General features: G+C 40.6%; 1 protein-coding gene across 2 annotated transcripts in view; it reads left to right on the forward strand.

The window, feature by feature from the left end:
* The window catches only part of raraa (retinoic acid receptor, alpha a), a 373,148-nt gene that overhangs the window by 101,277 nt on the left and 253,391 nt on the right, over positions 1-18,480 (forward strand). For both annotated transcript variants that reach the window (XM_057827099.1, XM_057827100.1), the window contains exon 2: positions 14,998-15,135. The gene's annotated coding sequence lies outside the window, so the exon portion shown is untranslated. The remainder of the gene's footprint in view (positions 1-14,997; positions 15,136-18,480) is intronic.

Here is an 18,480-nt window from a genome sequence, read left to right on the forward strand (position 1 = left end):
CGTCTATGGCCGTCATTGGCAGACAATGCCAGGCAATGAGGTAATTTTGGGCCATTTAAGGTCATTTACGTGTGTATTTTCAGTTACTTCCTGTTGATTTTGGGGTATTTTATGGGTCACTTCCTTTTTATTTTGAGTTACAGAACAGGAAGTGACCTGGGAATCCCCCGAATGAATAGGCAGTGACTCAAATTCAACAGGAAATGGCCTGTAAATGCCCTAAAATGAACAGCAAGTGACCTGTAAATGCTCCAAAAATCGGACAGAATGACTGCGAATGCTCTGGTTTCGAATTAGTGCTGCAACGATTCATCGATTAAGTTGAGAATTCGATTAAAAAAAAGATTCAAATTAGGCCTGAACGATATTGGAAAAAACTATTGCTGCGATTTTTTGGGGGTTGGCGATACATTGCGATATTATATTGCGATATTAAAAAAAAATATATATTTTTTTTTTTTTCAAGAAATTTTCACAAGATGACTTAAATAGCTGTTTGGAAAGACTTTAGATGACTCACCATCACCACAGTGTACAGTCATCCCTTGTTTTTCGCGGTTAATGGGGACCAGAACCCGCCGCGATAAGTGAAAAACCGCGAAGTAGCGCACCCCCCCCCCTTTTTTTTTTGTGTGTGTGTTTTTTGTGCCCAATGTATTTATTCAGATTTAGCATTGGAAAGAGATACATATAAGACATGTTTTTTCTCACTTTGCCCCCCCAAAGTGATTTAAAAAATGTATATAAATAAATGGTTTTTAAGCACTTCAAATGTCATAATTATGATGAGTTTTAAACATAACTGTCCAACCAAATCATTTTTGAACAAGAATAAAGTACTGTGGCAGATAAATGCTTGGCTTTATTAAATGCTTCTGTTTATCTACTTTAGCTGTGACCGTTGAAGTGACATGTAGAAATTTCAAACTCCGCATAATCACTTCTGGCATTTAAATGTCTCCAACGTCCCCACAGTACACACATTCATTCCAGCGCGGCTTCCTTGCAACTGTTTAACAAGTTAAACGATGATTGACAGATGCCCGTGTGAAGTCTGCTTCTTTGGCCAGATCAAAGCCATCGTTGTGCCACAGTGACTGAGAGGATCAAAAGGCTGGGAGAGGGAGGGTAGGAGGCTGTGCAGACCAAAAAGTGAGGCGTATGTGGATCAAAAAAAAAGAAAAACTATCGCACGTGCTTGCGATGGGACTATTGCGCACACGCACATCGCGATGGCGATGTTTAAACGATATATCGTTCAGGCTTAATTCAAATTAAATTTTGCTGCTTCGAGTATTCGTTCAATTAAAGTGGCGTTGTAATGGTTTGTTTGAAAGTGTTTGCATTTGTTTTTATTGATTTGGGTGGATAGACGGCCCTCTACCTCATTTCACATGGCTGAATCCATCTGTTCCCTGTTAAGACCAACATGAGCTAAGTTTTTGTTTGAGCTTATGATTTTTTTAACTCCAGTCGTAATTTAGTTTAAAGGTGTATATTTAGCCTTTTTTTTTTTTTGTGGGAATGTGTGTCTGAGCTAGAGATGTCCCGATCGGATGCCGATCGATTGGGTCCGATCACGTCATTTTCAAAGTATCGGAATCGGCAAAAAATATCGGCCATGCTTTTTTTTAATATACATATATTTTCTAATTAAATCGTTTTCTAAATGTATTTAACGTTACAGACATAATATGTTACACTCATCCAGAGTCTTTAGTTAAGGCTTAAGTTACCGATATCGGCGGTAATTATATTTTTAAAAGTGTATCATGTTAAATATTTAACACAGTTAATGCATGCGTTGCACGACCCACTCACGCATTGTCGCGCTCAATCTGTAATGGCGCCGTTTTACCCATTTAGAGAGATAAAAGGGAGCGTAAAATGAGTAGAGTGAATTTTGGCAGCCTTTGGAGCCTTCTTTTAATAGGGTAGCCTAACAATCCCTCTCCCTATGATTAGAAATATCATGGGAAAAATGTGGGGAAGCAAGGTATCAATTTATCTTTTTCTTAATGTCTTATGTTATTTCCCAACGCAGAGAAGATATATCAATTGGTAGCACTACGCACAGTCATGGGTCCACTTCCCATCATGCATTTGGGTTGAATGGCTGCAGTATCATTTACTGAAAGCTCAACAAATACACTAGATGGCAATATTTAGTCACAATATACCAAGTCACAAGTCTTTCTATCCGTGGATCCCTCTCACAGAAAGAATGTTAATAATGTAAATGCCATCTTGAGGATTTACTGTCATAATAAACAAATACAGTACTTATGTACTGTATGTTGAATGTATATAATCGTCCGAGTTTTATTCATTTTTTTCTTAATGCATTGCCAAAATGTATATGATCAGGAAAAATTATCGGGAATGATTGGAATTGAATCGGGAGCAAAAAAAAAAGCAATCGGATCGGGAAATATCGGGATCGGCAGATATTCAAACTAAAACGATCGGCATCGGATCGGGAGCAAAAAAAACATGATCGGAACAACCCTAGTTTGAGCTATTTGTTAAGAGCATTGTAAAAAAGCATAAGCATTTTATAGCATTTAAGCTAGCGGACTTTTGCTTTGTAAGTTAGCCAGTTGTTCTTTTGTTGTACATAGATCTTTTTTTATATACCGTGTGAGGCTCAGCTCAGGTATTTTAATTTTTTATGTTCCTTATCCGATTACTTGATTATTTGAACAAAATATTTCATCGATTAATCGACTACTAAAATAATCGATAGCTGCAGCCCTATTTCGAATGAATGAACGTTCCTAGTCTAAATGGATTGGGCGTCGGGCACCGTCAGTGGCAGCCGTAGAGTTACCTGAGACACTATTATGGTGAAAGATTTTGGGAAAGATTTTTTTTTTTTTTTTTTTTTTTAAGATTGCCACCTTTTTGAAACGATATCTCGATTCTTGGCAGGAGCATATCGATAACCTTTTGGGATACAAAGTATCACGACATATCACAATTTCGATATTTTGTCACACCCCTACTAGGTAATATACTCAACTAATCAATAAACGTGTACTATGTGAATCACTACATCTCCAGTGACGACCTCACACTCCAGTTGTCTAAAAGCTCCCTGATCACTCACAACACATCTTTAATAGAACATAGGACTAAATGATCCGGCACGGTGTTGCATGAACACGCACAGATCCCCCCGATAAAAGCACTCCTGCAAAGGATACAGAAACAAGGGAATATGCCCTCCAAAATGATGCCCCTGTCTCCAGATGATAAATGGAGTTGGTGATTAGTTAGTGAAGGAGGGAGGTGCTCTGCATGGGCCCTTTAATGGGCCATAATTTGGAAGATAACTGTATTGTCCTATCTCTCTTGACATTTAAATCTAATCAGACCCTCCTCGTTAGTGCTGGTATTCCAAAACGGACGAGCCCGGGAGGGATTCTAAAGCAGCTAGCGGAGAGGGATCGCCCCTACCGAGGGGTTGCCGAGCAATTATTAGACACAGGGCCCAGGGACTTGCATTTATGCTGGTTTTATTTAGATTTTGTTTAACTGACAGCTCGGTTTACAGAGCTGCTGTTCGTTTAGGAAGATAATAGCAAGACAGAAAAATATGCTCTCGATCCTTTACACCTCCCCTTGCACAATCACAAACATCCCTTAGGAGCCACTTTGAGGTCTCTCCTCCACTCTTTCTTTCCATAGATGCCTAGTTTGATTAACACTTCTCTTTCATCCTCTTCATTAGCTCAGCCACTGCAGCAACTTTAGATTCCACTTGCTACATAGACTAATTCAGCTCAATGGCGCTTAATGGTTGGGCATAATAGGAAAAAGGTGTTTGTAATTGTTTCTTAGGGTGGGCGCGACGCAGCTGTTTTCGCATAGCGGAACAGCCGGCTTGAAGATCTTTGGATAAAAAAGGGCCGGTGTTTCGGCGGAATTCTCGAGCAATAAATGCGCGCAGACGAGCTAATTTCCTCAGGCCGAGCGTCCCACCGCGTCGACAAGTTGGGCCTCCGTCAATGAGAACCACCTGGTGCTGAAGGAAGTGATTAGGCTTGGCACCACTGTGAGCGAACAACTGTTTTGTTAAGGAGCGTTGAGATGCCGAAGGGGGTTTGCCGGAGTAATATTGACGCACCTTTGCTGTCCCGGCCAGATCTAAGGTGCTCTGTTGTTGTGTTAACACTCAATCACGAGGGAATTATTTTGGTCACAGCATGCCTATTTTGGTTTAGAACAGCCACTTTACCCGAGTGGCACCACAACAGCGCGGATACGGATTTCAAACTCCCCCGCAGACTAAACACGTTGAAAATAGCTCTGCGAGCAAATGACCATTTACTGAAGGAAAAGCGTATCTCTGCCTGTGCGCAGAGAATGGAGATAATGACTAGATGGGTGGAAGTTTCAATTGCAGCGAGTTTTTGGAACATCAAAACATCCAATGAAATTCAGTAGGCTTCTTTGCTTGAGCCAAAAACACACGATACAATTCTCATGCTATTTATGAGTATTCTAAGACTCTAATCCAAAAAACATCTCATGTGCAAATTCATCACAGGCCTCTTGTAAATCATAGAAAACCCGCATCTATTTTTTTTTTTTTGCCTTATTTAGGCTTGCTGGGATTTTATAAAAGTAATAACCTACTCTCTAAATCGCTTTAAAGTAATGTCAAAATATAGCATATTCTTGGCAAAATGAAACTTGGAATTTTTTAGAGTATTGCCGCAGGGATGTGAGGCGAAGGAATGTGTTCATGTGGGGAGAAAAAGTTGCTACTGAACAAACTTTTGTGGTATAGACCACAATCTTCCCATAATACATTGGTACCTTCAGTATGCGTTTAATTTATTCTCTTACCAAAGTCATAACTCAATTTGCTTATGACTCCGATCAGTCTTTCACATTGAAATGAATGGAAATGCTAGTTTCCCATTCCAAACCACAAAACACATTTTTTTTTCATTGCCTTTAATAAAAAAAATTATATATGGCGAAAAACACTCAGGTGACTTGACGTTCCGCTCTGAGACACCCAATTTGGCCAAATTTCATAATTGTCCTATATGCATGTGTGATACATGATTGGAAAACTTAAAATCTCAATTTTCTGGGGGAGAAAAATCTTGAACAGTAGGGCATTTTTAAAGAAAAAAAATTAAAACCCCGAAACCCTCACTCGAGGTGAGAGCATGATTAAGGACACCATGAATTTAACGAGGTATTATCGCGTACTTACCTTATTTCGATCTAAAAACTCCATGTAGCATTTATCACTGAGTGTCAAGACACAGCTGTGAATGGCCTGAACCGGACGTTTTGTTGATTTTACAGGTGAAACACGGTAATATAACAAGGGTTGCGATGCAGAAATCGCAGACATCAAGGAGTGGTCGAGATTTTCTTTTTCAAATATTTGCCTTTATAAACTCCCCCCCCAATTTTTCTTTGTTTGGATCAATTATTTATCATCTAAAATATCGGGGAAAATGCGACAATGAAAAAAATAAAATAAATAAATAAATACAATTAAGCGATGGTTATGAGGTAGATATCTGTGACCTATTTAAAGATACTATTTTGTTCATTGTGACGTAATATTTAAAATAATTTAAAAAAAATGTAATAATATAATAATAATAATATATAATAATATTTAAAATATTTAAGTTTAAAATTTGCGAGTGAATAATTTTTTTAAGTCTTTTTTTTAAAAATTAGACATCAATTAATGATTCTAAGCTAAAAATGATAGACATTTCAAACTATAACTATAATTACTTCTTTTTATGGCTGGGTTGAAACAAAAACGGTCGCACGGTGTCTGTAAACGGGGGTTTCCAGGGTAAAATGGACAAATTAAAAATAGTTCTGGGGCTTAATGCGCCATGAAACTGCTTTGGTAGCATATAGACATATTGTTCTATCAAACATAACGGTTCTTTTGGCCTAAAATACAGCAGTTTATTTTAAAGAGGGGTGCAAGAGCAGAAACAGCTTTTTCCAGCCTTGTCTGTGTTTACCACCATATATATCTTTATTGTACTTTATAAAAAAACATGAAAAATAAACTGTGTTTCCATTACTTTGAGTAATTCAAACAACTGAAATTTTGCAAAGAAAAACTGAATGAATTTTTAGTGTCTATCTACCTTCAGCAAAATATCTAAGAATGATACTTTGCGAGAGTTACTTGGCTTCTTCTTTTTTTTTGGAGGGGGGGGGGAGGTAAACAGCATTAAAACTCACTTAAAGCAATACTAAATAACTTTCAACATAAAAATATTTTTATAAATAAAATTAAATAAATAATACTAATAAATAAAAAAATATATTTTCTAAACAACAATGATACGTCCTCGAGAGCCCCTATCCAGCTTGTTTTCCATGTCTCCCTCCTGTAACACACCTGAAACAAATGGCTCAGCTCATCAGCAAGCTCTGCAGAAGCCTGATAACGATCCTGATTATTTGAGATGAATTTTACGTCTGATGTCACAAACATCGTATGTCGATGCGATCGCATGTCGAGGTACCACTATATTCAAATTCTATAAACTAATAAAGTGCAAATTAACACATTCGAGACACTGGCAGTGAGTGAATGATTGCTACCGACCCCTCGAGTAAAAATGGATTGGACGTCTATCACAGTCAATGGCAGCCGTGAGTTAACAGCAATTGCCACCCTACATATTTTCACAGCTATGACACTCCTTTCTCTCCCTCCTTTGTGTACACTTTCTAGGCTTGCATGTTCATCCTCATTCACTTTGATGTTCATTTAATTTGTTTGACCTTTTTATTATAACGGCTTGTCAGCTCCTTCTTGTCTACCTTGTTTTCACCCTGTGTGTGTGTGTTGTGGTCCAAAAGTTCAATATTGAGCTGTGGGAATGTGTCATAGTGTGAAGATGAATACACCTCCACACAGTGGTCGCCACGGTTGAGTGAATGTTGGCTTGTGGACAGTCGTGGTGATCACACCTGATGAAATGAATGCCGCAGAGGATTTGTGTGGGTGAGTGCGGCGTGTGGCTGAGTTTTGGTTGCAAGATCAAAGAGGTTCATCTGGACAGTTTATTTTTGAATATTTTACAGTTAGTGTTGTGTTGGATATTTGTTGGGAATGCAGTTGGAGAACGTCAGTTAGAGAGGAGAGAGACAACACAGCAAATACAAATACGACTTTAACTATATGACAACAATAACTTTATTATTGGAGTCTAGTCTAGACCTAATAAATCATTACCACACATACTTACTAGGCATATGCCGTTATAAGATTTTGACGGTATGATAACCTTAAGCAAATATACCGCTGTTTCACAGTATGACAGTATTGCAATTATAGCTCTAAAGTCTGTTATTTTGAGATCTATGGGTTAAAAAAATGCATTGAACAGGATTTTTTTTTATCACAACATATTTGCAAATTGGAACATCAACATAATATATTTACAATACATACTAGTCCTTATAAAAAAATTAGCATATTGTGATAAAAGTTAATTATTTTCTGTAATGTACTGATAAACATTAGACCTTCAATATTTTAGATTCATCACACACAACTGAAGTAGTTCAAGCCTTTTATTGTTTTAATATTGATGATTTTGGCAAAAAAGTCAAGAAAAAACAAAAATCCCTCCCTCAAAAAATTAGCATATCATGAAAAGGTACTCTAAAGAAGCTACTAACCTAATCATCTGAATCAACGAATTAACTCAAAACACCAGCGAAAGATTCATGAGGCTTTTAAAAACTCCCAGCCTGGTTCATTACTCAAAACCGCAATCATGGGCAAGACTGCCGACATGACTGCTGTCCAGAAGGCCATCACTGACACCCTCAAGCAAGAGGCTAAGACACAGAAAGAAATTTCTGAGCGAATAGGCTGTTCCCAGAGTGCTGTATCAAGGCACCTCAGTGGGAAGTCTGTGGGAAGGAAAAAGTGTGGCAGGGAACGCTGCACAACCAGAAGAGGTGACCGCACCCTGAGAAATAATGTGGAGAAGGGCCGATTCCAGACCTTGGGGGACTTGCAGAAACAGTGGACTGAGTCTGGAGTAGAAACATCCAGAGCCACCGTGCAGAGGCGTGTGCTGGAAATGGGCTACAGGTGCCGCATTCCCCAGGTCAAGCCACTTTTGAACCAAAAACAGCGGCAGAAGCGCCTGACCTGGACTACAGAGAAGCAGCACTGGACTGTTGCTCAATTGACCAAATGACTTTTTTCAGATTAAAGCAAATTTTGCTTGTCATTCGGAAATCAAGGTGCCAGAGTTTGGAGGAAGACTGGGGAGAAGGAAATGCCAAAATGCATGAAGTCCAGTACCCACAGTCAGTGATGGTCTGGGGTGCCATGTCAGCTGCTGGTGTTGTTGGTCCACTGTGTTTTATCAAGGGCAGGGTCAATGCAGCTAGCTATCCGGATATTTATGAGCACTTCATGCTTCCATCTGCTGAAAAGCTTTACGGAGATGAAGATTTCATATTTCAGCACGACCTGGCACCTGGTCACAGTGCCAAAACCACTGGTAAATGGTTTACTGACCATGGCATTACTGTGCTCAATTGGCCTGCTAACTCTCCTGACCTTAACCCCATAGAGAATCTGTGGGATATTGTGAAGAGGAAGTTGAGAGACACCAGACCCAACACTGTGGATGAGCTTAGGGATCGCTATCGAAGCATCCTGGGCCTCCATAACACCTCAGCAGTGCCACATGTTGATTGCCTCCATGCCACGCAGCATTGAGCAGTCATTTCTGCAAAAGGATTCCCGACCAAGTATTGAGTGCATAGCTGATATAATTAATTGAAGGTTGACTTTTTTTCTATTAAACAACATTTTATGTATTGGTCGGATGAAATATAATTTTTTGAAATAGGGATCTTTGTTTTTTCTGGACTTTTTTGCCAAAGTCATCAATTTTAAAACAATAAAAGGCTTGAACTACTTCAGTTGTGTGTAATGAATCTAAAATATATGAAAGTCTAATGTTTATCAGTGCATTACAGAAAATAACTAACTTTATCCCAATATGCATTTTTTTTAGAAGGACTAGTATATGTATATATATTGCAGGCACTTTACTGACTTTAAAGCTCCATCTCAACATTTTTAGAGACTTGCTAATTTTCTACATATTTCTCTATCAGTCCAAGTTATGATTCAAGAATGTGAGTATGTTCACCTTTTCTGGGTTAATATACCACTACTACTATTAATTAGTTGAATATTAATGGAAAGCGAGAGTAAGAGACGGAGCGTGTGTGTATGACTAGTATCATTATTTACACATTATACATACACACACCCTCTCTCAACACAGAAAGCCACCAGAGAAAAAAACACCACAGGCTATATTATTAAAATGTTATTTTAAAGAGATGTTTACAATGGCGGAAGACTTTACAAGAATGCTTGTAATAAGGATAGTGAGGAAACAAGTTAGCTGTCTTGGCATGCTAATGCCATGGTAATAGCCTTGACACGCTGGAGTGAACTCTCGTAGCTGGTGGGAAACGTTAATGACAGCGTTTACTTAAATTTTGTGTAAAGTGACGGATGATGGTCACGCAAATGTGAAATCATGTTGGAGGTGTTGCCTGCACGTCGGCTGTCCTTCTTCCTCTAAAGCCTTAGATATGCTACTGCGTTGCTGTGATGGCTAAGCGAATATGGCGTCAATGAGCATTTCGATAGTTCTGCGGTGTTGCTCTGTAATTCACCAGCAAGCCACTAGAGGGGGGTGGCGTTGTGTTTGTAGGGTTTTGGGGGACTCTTGACTACTTGTAGTTTTCTTCGGGTTACACTGCTATGTTAAAATGCTAACGGAGATAAAACGCTTGAATGTGGACCTTCAGCTCATCAACATTGGACAAATGTTGATCATTCAAATGGTCAGGCGCAGACGACTAGCTTCAAACTGGCGTCAAGCACTGTGTCCAGCGTTTTGTCCGAGGTCTGCAAAGAATTGTGGACAGCCCTCCAGCCCGATTTTTTTGCCGTGTCCTACAACCAGCCAGTGGGAAGCCATTGCAGATTTCTGGTGGAGTTGTAAGCCTTGATAGTAAACACGTTACCATAAAAGCACCGAGGCACTCTCAATCAGTGATGATGTACCAAGTGTGTGAACTGTCCAGTTTAAAATTAAACTTCAAAACAACTCTTTTAACACCAAACTTGTACTTTATTCTTCATATACTTGAAGTGTGACACGTACAGTGCCTTGCAAAAGTATTCGGCCCCCTTGAATCTTGCAACCTTTCGCCACATTTCAGGCTTCAAACATGAAGATATGAAATTTATTTTTTGTCAAGAATCAACAACAAGTGGGACACAATCGTGAAGTGGAACAACATTTATTGGATAATTTAAACTTTTTTAACAAATAAAAAACTGAAAAGTGGGGCGTGCAATATTATTCGGCCCCTTTACTTTCAGTGCAGCAAACTCACTCCAGAAGTTCAGTGAGGATCTCTGAATGATCCAATGTTGTCCTAAATGACCGATGATGATAAATAGAATCCACCTGTGTGTAATCAAGTCTCCGTATAAATGCACCTGCTCTGTGATAGTCTCAGGGTTCTGTTTAAAGTGCAGAGAGCATTATGAAAACCAAGGAACACACCATGCAGGTCCGAGATACTGTTGTGGAGAAGTTTAAAGCCGGATTTGGATACAAAAAGATTTCCCAAGCTTTAAACATCTCAAGGAGCACTGTGCAGGCCATCATATTGAAATGGAAGGAGCATCAGACCACTGCAAATCTACCAAGACCCGGCCGTCCTTCCAAACTTTCTTCTAAAACAAGGAGAAAACTGATCAGAGATGCAGCCAAGAGGCCCATGATCACTCTGGATGAACTGCAGAGATCTACAGCTGAGGTGGGAGAGTCTGTCCATAGGACAACAATCAGTCGTACACTGCACAAATCTGGTCTTTTATGGAAGAGTGGCAAGAAGAAAGCCATTTCTCAAAGATATCCATAAAAAGTCTCGTTTAAAGTTTGCCACAAGCCACCTGGGAGACACACCAAACATGTGGAAGAAGGTGCTCTGGTCAGATGAAACCAAAATTGAACTTTTTGGCCACAATGCAAAACGATATGTTTGGCTTAAAAGCAACACAGCTCATCACCCTGAACACACCATCCCCACTGTCAAACATGGTGGTGGCAGCATCATGGTTTGGGCCTGCTTTTCTTAAGCAGGGACAGGGAAGATGGTTAAAATTGACGGGAAGATGGATGCAGCCAAATACAGGAACATTCTGGAAGAAAACCTGTTGGTATCTGCATAAGACCTGAGACTGGGACGGAGATTTATCTTCCAACAGGACAATGATCCAAAACATAAAGCCAAATCTACAATGGAATGGTTCAAAAATAAACGTATCCAGGTGTTAGAATGGCCAAGTCAAAGTCCAGACCTGAATCCAATCGAGAATCTGTGGAAAGCGCTGAAGACTGCTGTTCACAAACACTCTCCATCCAACCTCACTGAGCTCGAGCTGTCAGTCTCTCGATGTGCAAAACTGATAGAAACATACCCCAAGCGACTTAACTATTAACTAGCTATTAACGCAAGGGGGCCGAATAATATTGCACGCCCCACTTTTCAGTTTTTTATTTGTTAAAAAAGTTTAAATTATCCAATAAATTTGGTTCCACTTCACGATTGTGTCCCACTTGTTGTTGATTCTTGACAAAAAATTAAAATTTGATATCTTTATGTTTGAAGCCTGAAATGTGGCGAAAGGTTGCAAGGTTCAAGGGGGCCGAATACTTTTGCAAGGTACTGTAAATAAGTCACAGACTCACAGCAAACATATGTACACAATAAATGATGAAGGGCACCAACCAAAAATAGGACATAAAGTGATAAAAAGCTGGCAGTTTTTGGCCGACTGGGTCACCGCTTTGTGTGGCCATTCGATTCCAAACACACACATACTTGTCTCGGTGGTTCTTCCATTTTTTTATTCAATCTTTATTCAATCACTGGCTGACCTCCAGCCCCGTATTTTCAGCAATCTCCTCCCACGGATTGCTTGCCATTTGGCAATCTTTATAATGTCTTGACAAGACATTGTAGAAGTTGTCGTACTTGCTCTCCGTTGATACTTTCGTCGGCTTGGTCCATTTTTGCGTGTAGCAAAATAATGTTTGACAATGGCGTTGATTTCGCGCTGAACTGTAAACAACAGTCTGAGCGGACCAATCACAGTCCATTTCCACCACGTCACACGCGGTGACGTGACGCGAAGTCAGAATCTTGTAAAGGAACACGAAAGGCTACGGCGGAGGGTCGTGAATCGGGTCTGCCTTGACGGCGCAGGTCTGCCGCAGGAGCATAACTCGGCCTTAAGCTGCAGCCGTCTGGTTCTTTTCAGTAGCCGAAATACAAATGTCATAAAATCAATAACGTCTGGCCCGCACACACACTTAATAAATTGGTCAGAAGTACTGCTACCAGCATATGAAGTAGCTTACACACTAAATGCTGCTCCTCATTTACCCACTAAAAGGCAGCAGCACTCTAAGCAACATTACCCCATGTGACTCTTTACTCCCAATTTTCTAAAATGGCGACAATCAACACAAAATGTTAACTGCGACGGCCGACGCTTCAACGACAGGTGGAAATTGGACTATTTCTTCACTAAAATACAGAACAACTGTGTCTGCCTCATTTGCAAAGAGACAGTCACTGTTTTTAAAGAGTTCAATTTGAGGCGATATTATCAAACAAGACACACTGACATGTACGACAAGATTACAGGGAAGATACGTAGCGAGAAATTGAAGCAACTTGAAGCTAGTTTAATTTTACAGCAGCAGTATTTCACAAGAGCCCAAGAGTCGAAAGAGAACGCCACACAGACTAGTTGCGAGATTGTTGAAATTATTAATTAAAAAAAAAAAAATAAAGCAAATGTGACACAAGGAATAGCTTGCTAAAATTTGCTTAAATATATTGTTCTACGTAAAGAACGTCAGCCAAGGTCGGCCCCCCACATTTTTACCAGACCAAATCTGGCCCCATTTGCAAAAAGTTTGGACATCCCTGGTTTAGAGCAATGACTCCCCATTCGTCTCATTTTAGCATCCAATTGCATGCTTTTCTTCTCTGTTCTGTTCTTAAAAAGTTAAAAGCAGTGCTTTTTTTTTTTTTTGGGGTATTAGGTCGAGTTAATCAAGAAACATCAATTAAATCGTCTATTCTTGCAAGTAAATTGGTCTGCGTGTACTTGGATTTGCGTGGTTTAATCTTCGAGATTATACATATGGTGTACTGTAGTAAAACTTTGTTTTATTTTATGCCTGATCCCTCTGTTCCCTGTATAAAGATTCAATATTCATATTCCACATGTCCTTATTGCTCTCAACAGTTTTCATCTTTTCATCTCCTACTCAGTCTCCATCCTGGCATTTAGGCCCTCTAATTGAGTTGGCGTCATTTGAATACCGAGCAAAGCAGGAACAGCAGAGAATCCTGCCATTGTTTTCACTGCCCTGCTCTCAAAGGCCTGATGTTTGTGTGCGAAGGGGATTTCTGGATGTAAGAGGAGGTCATTTGTGCTCAGTTTATACCGTTCATGTCAGTTTCATAATGATTTGTCCTCTTTATTTTCTTCCATTGAAATAAGTTTGGAATTGTACTTCAAATTGTTGGCTCCCGCAGACAAAATATGCCAGCTGCTCTTATTGAATCTGCTTGACAGCTGCTGCAGCTCTCCAGCATCTAAACCTGAGCACGCACACACCAATACCTGGCAACTAATCCCCCAGCATGCTGCAGTGCTGTGCAGAGGTAGCGATCAGTCAGGGTGAGGTTGTGTGGTCTACTTTTTTTGATGCGGCACATCACCGCTTCACTTTTTGCTTCTTGCCTCCAAGGCCCCCCGGGCAATGTGTGTGTATGCGTGTGTGTGACGGTGTGTTTGAGAAACAGAGTGAACTTGCATTTTTTTTGCAGCGGGTGAAAGTAAGAGAGAGTATGATGCTGAGAGAGAAATGGACAGAGCGAAAGAAAGACTTACTTCTCGAGTTTCAGACCGAGAAGTGACTGACTTGCACTCTAACGCTCACAATGGCAAAGTGAAATATGAAACTGCGGCAGAGCTCATCAGCACATACAGTGAAAGATACGCACACACATCGTGATATGTACACCCCGACGATGTGTGTGCATGTCTTTGTTCTGTCTCGCTGTCCTCTTGGCACGTAAATCATAATGGATCTCATTATCCAGCTGGGTCAGCTCGGTGGGGCCCGTCTGGCGGGAGATGATAGCTAGCTGAGTGAGGGGCTGCCATGACGCACACACATGCCCGTACACACCGCTCTGCATACACCGTCGCAGTTTATGCGTATTATTTGTCTCGTCCTTATCTGCATACTATCAAGATGATAGACTCACGTGCACTTTCATTTCACATACACACCAAAAAGGCACAACAGACATTAGCGACTCAGCTTGCTATCAGACAGACGGCCTTGTGATGGGATGCAAAAGGAAGGATGCATACAAAAATGGATTTTACAAATTCCGACGAAACCCCGTCTCTGAAACTCTGTCGGTAGTTGGACGCATTTGGGTGTTTTTAAGTAGAAATGTCAACAAAGAAACGTCTGCGCAAATCAAACGCCGGCTCAAATGCTTGTGAGATGTGGGTGGAGCAGTCGGTTGCTCGTAACAAGGTTAGGCCGCACACCATTTGTTTGGACATGACCATTACCCGAGCCAATTACTGGCTGGTGTACCAGCGGCTTGCCAACGAGCTAATGTTTTCCCGTCATGCCTGCCCCTCCCCTCGCAAACGCACACAGAAAGGAGGAGGTGGGTGGAAAACAGATTGAGAGAGGAAGCATGGAAAAGGCCTGGGGCACAACCCCCTCTCCACCTGACTGACTGATGCAGCTAATAAACTTTCATTTAAGCTAATGTTGCCCCTTTTTTTCTCCCTCCCACTCTCTTCCTTCCAACTAGATCTCCGCATCCAGAAGACGGGCCGGTCCGAGCAATCGATGCGGGCAGTCTGCCGGCCGGATGCCCACTCGGCTGAACAGCACATCGCTTAATCAGTCTGAACTTCAACACATAAAAAGCTGCTGCCGACCACCAGAGGTAGACGCACCGTGTAATGATTATGTACAGCAGCCAGCATTACATAAATCAGACACCCGTCCTGCAATGCTAGTAAATGCAGTCACTACATCAAGTCTGTATATATGAGCATGGCATTAAAAGAAAAACATTCTGTTAACAGTTCTTTCGGAAAAATATGGTGATGATGTACAAATGTAGACCTCAATTTTTGAGTTTTTAAAAAAATGAGAAATAGGGCTGCAGCTGTTGAATGTTTAAGTTATCGAGTATTTGACTGAAAATTCCATTGTTTACTCGAGTAATCGGATAAAACATACTGTATTTTTCGGACTATAAGTCACACTTGAGTATGAGTCGCAAAGGCCATAAAATGCCCAATGAAAAGAAAAAAAACATATATACAGTGGGGCAAATAAGTATTTAGTCAACCACCATTTGTGCAAGTTCTCCTACTTGAAAAGATTAGAGAGGCCTGTAATTGTCAACATGGGTAAACATCAACCATGAGAGACAGAATGTGGGAAAAAAAACAGAAAATCACATTGATTTTTAAAGAATTTATTTCCAAATTAGAGTGGAAAATAAGTATTTGGTCACCTACAAACAAGCAAGATTTCTGGCTGTCAAAGAGGTCTAACTTCTTCTAACGAGGTCTAACGAAGCTCCACTTGTTACATGTATTAATGGCACCTGTTTTAACTCATTATCAGTATAAAAGACACCTGTCCACAAGCTCAGTCAGTCACACTCCAATCTCCACTATGGCCAAGACCAAAGAGCTGTCGAAGGTCACTGGAGACAAAATTTTAGACCTGCACCAGGCTGGGAAGACTGAATCTGCAATAGGTAAAATGCTTGGTGTAAAGAAATCAACTGTGGGAGCAATTATTAGAAAATGGAAGACATGCAAGACCACTGATAATCTCCCTCGATCTGGGGCTCCATGCAAGATCTCACCTTGTGGCGTCAAAATGATAACAAGAACGGTAAGCAAAAATCCTAGAACCACACGGGGGGACCTACTGAATGACCTACAGAGAGCTAGGACCACAGTAACAAAGGCTACTATCAGTAACACAATGCGCCACCAGGGACTCGTGTCCCCCTGCTGAAGCCAGTACACATCCAGGCCCGTCGGCGGTACGCTAGAGAGCATTTGGATGATCCAGAAGAGGACTGGGAGAATGTGTCATGGTCAAATGAAACCAAAATAGAACATTTTGGTAGAAACCCAGGTTCTCGTGTTTGGAGGAGAAAGAATACCGAATTGCATCCGAAGAACACCATACCCACTGTGAAGCATGGGGGTGGAAACAACATGCTTTGGGGCTGTTTTTCTGCAAAGGGACCAGGACGACCGATCTGTGTAAAGGAAAGAATGAATGGGGCCATGTATCGTGAGCTTTTGAGTGAAAATCTCCTTCCATCAGCAAGGGCATTGAAGATGAGACGTGGCTGGGTCTTTCAGCATGACAATGATCCCAAACACACAGCCAGGGCAACAAAGGAGTGGCTTCGTAAGAAGCATTTCAAGGTCCTGGAGTGGCCTAGCCAGTTTTCAGATCTCAACACCATAGAAAATCTGTGGAGGGAGTTGAAAGTCCGTGTTGCCCAACGACAGCCTCAAAACATCACTGCTCTGGAGGAGATCTGCATGGAGGAATGGGCCAAAATACCAGCAACAGTGTGTGAAAAGCTTGTGAAGAGTTACAGAAAACATTTGGCCTCCGTTATTGCCAACAAAGGGTACATAACAAAGTATTGAGATGAACTTTTGGTAATGACCAAATACTTATTTTCCGCCATGATTTGCAAATAAATTCTTTAAAGATCAAACAATGTGCTTTTCTGTTTTTTTTTTTCACATTCTGTCTCTCATGGTTGAGGTTTACCCATGTTGACAATTGCAGGCCTCTCTAATATTTTCAAGTGGGAGAACTTGCACACTTAGTGGTTGACTGAATAATTATTTGGCCCACTGTAAGTCGCACCAGAGTATAAGTCGCATTTTTGGGAGAAATTTACTTGATAAAATCCAACACATAGAACAGATATGTCATCTTGAAAGGCAATTATATATAAAAATACAATAGAGAACAACATGATGAATAAGTGTACAGTATGATGTTACATGATGCATGAACAACGAAATGCGAATATACTGTCCTCACCAGGACGCTACGGCTCGGTCCTGGCTATACAGCGAGCTAAACTCCCAAATGACGATGCTGGACGTCTGTATAATTTGCTGAATCAATTTCGTCCTCAATACCAAACAGGTTCGCATCAACGTAAATAAATGATAATTAGGTGCTATTACAGCAATAACACAAACAGTTAGCATGCGTTTACTAGCATTCGCACATTGTTCCAACAACCACACAACTGGCTCTAAGTGTCCGATTGCGGGTGGGAAACATACAACAACAACAACAGAAAAGATGATACACACAGGCGTTGCCTCTGTAGAGATATTTTACAAGCGTGAACATTGAACGTAGGTTCGCAGCCGTGTCTGTCTCTCTCTCACCCACTCGCTCAGAGAGGCTGCGTAGCTGTCCGTCAGAGCGCTTTTTTTCACGTAAACAAGTGCGAGTGCGCCCCACTTGGGCGTGAAAGCGCCACAAACTAAAAGCATGCATTTCAATATAAAAAAGTCAATAATACAATTGAACACACATTGCCAAAGGCAGAACGCGAACGTGGCCATAGCTATTAAGAGTTATTTAGATAACTATAGCATAAAGAACATGCGAATAAGTTTACCAAACCATCAGTGTCACTGTAAAACACCAAATATACATGTGAAATGAGATGTGTTAATAATTTCACACATAAGTCGCTCCTGAGTATAAGTCGCACCCCCAGCCAAACTAAGAAAAAAACTGCGACTTATAGTCCGAAAAATACGGTATATTTTTAGGTAAAGAGCAATTATAAAAATTAAAGGTGTGTGAAAGTTCTGATTCTTAGATTATTCGCGATTCGGCCGTGGAAGATTCGAGAACGATTCTCAAGTTCCGATTATTTAAATACGCCAAGTGAAGCGGAACTCAAACACAGTCAGCGCGGTCTCCGGGACGCTATGGGAAACAAACCAAGAGTACACACTCACAACTCACGCTTCCTAGATACAAGACAGCAACAAGCATGGCCGACCTAACTAACCAACTTCTCCGTGAGATCAGAAATGCTCCCAAAAATGTAAAAGCAGAAACATTGAATTTTTTTGATTCGACTAGAAAATCTTCATCTAGAAAATAGGGGATTTAGAAGAATGTCGAAAGCAATGTAGCCGAGGTACGTTATCCTATTCTGACAAAATCATGCCATCGCTGTCGAATGTAGACAGATTTGCCGTTA

Source organism: Corythoichthys intestinalis, chromosome 21, assembly GCF_030265065.1.
Source record: "Corythoichthys intestinalis isolate RoL2023-P3 chromosome 21, ASM3026506v1, whole genome shotgun sequence".
NCBI classification, from domain to species: Eukaryota; Metazoa; Chordata; class Actinopteri; order Syngnathiformes; family Syngnathidae; genus Corythoichthys; species Corythoichthys intestinalis.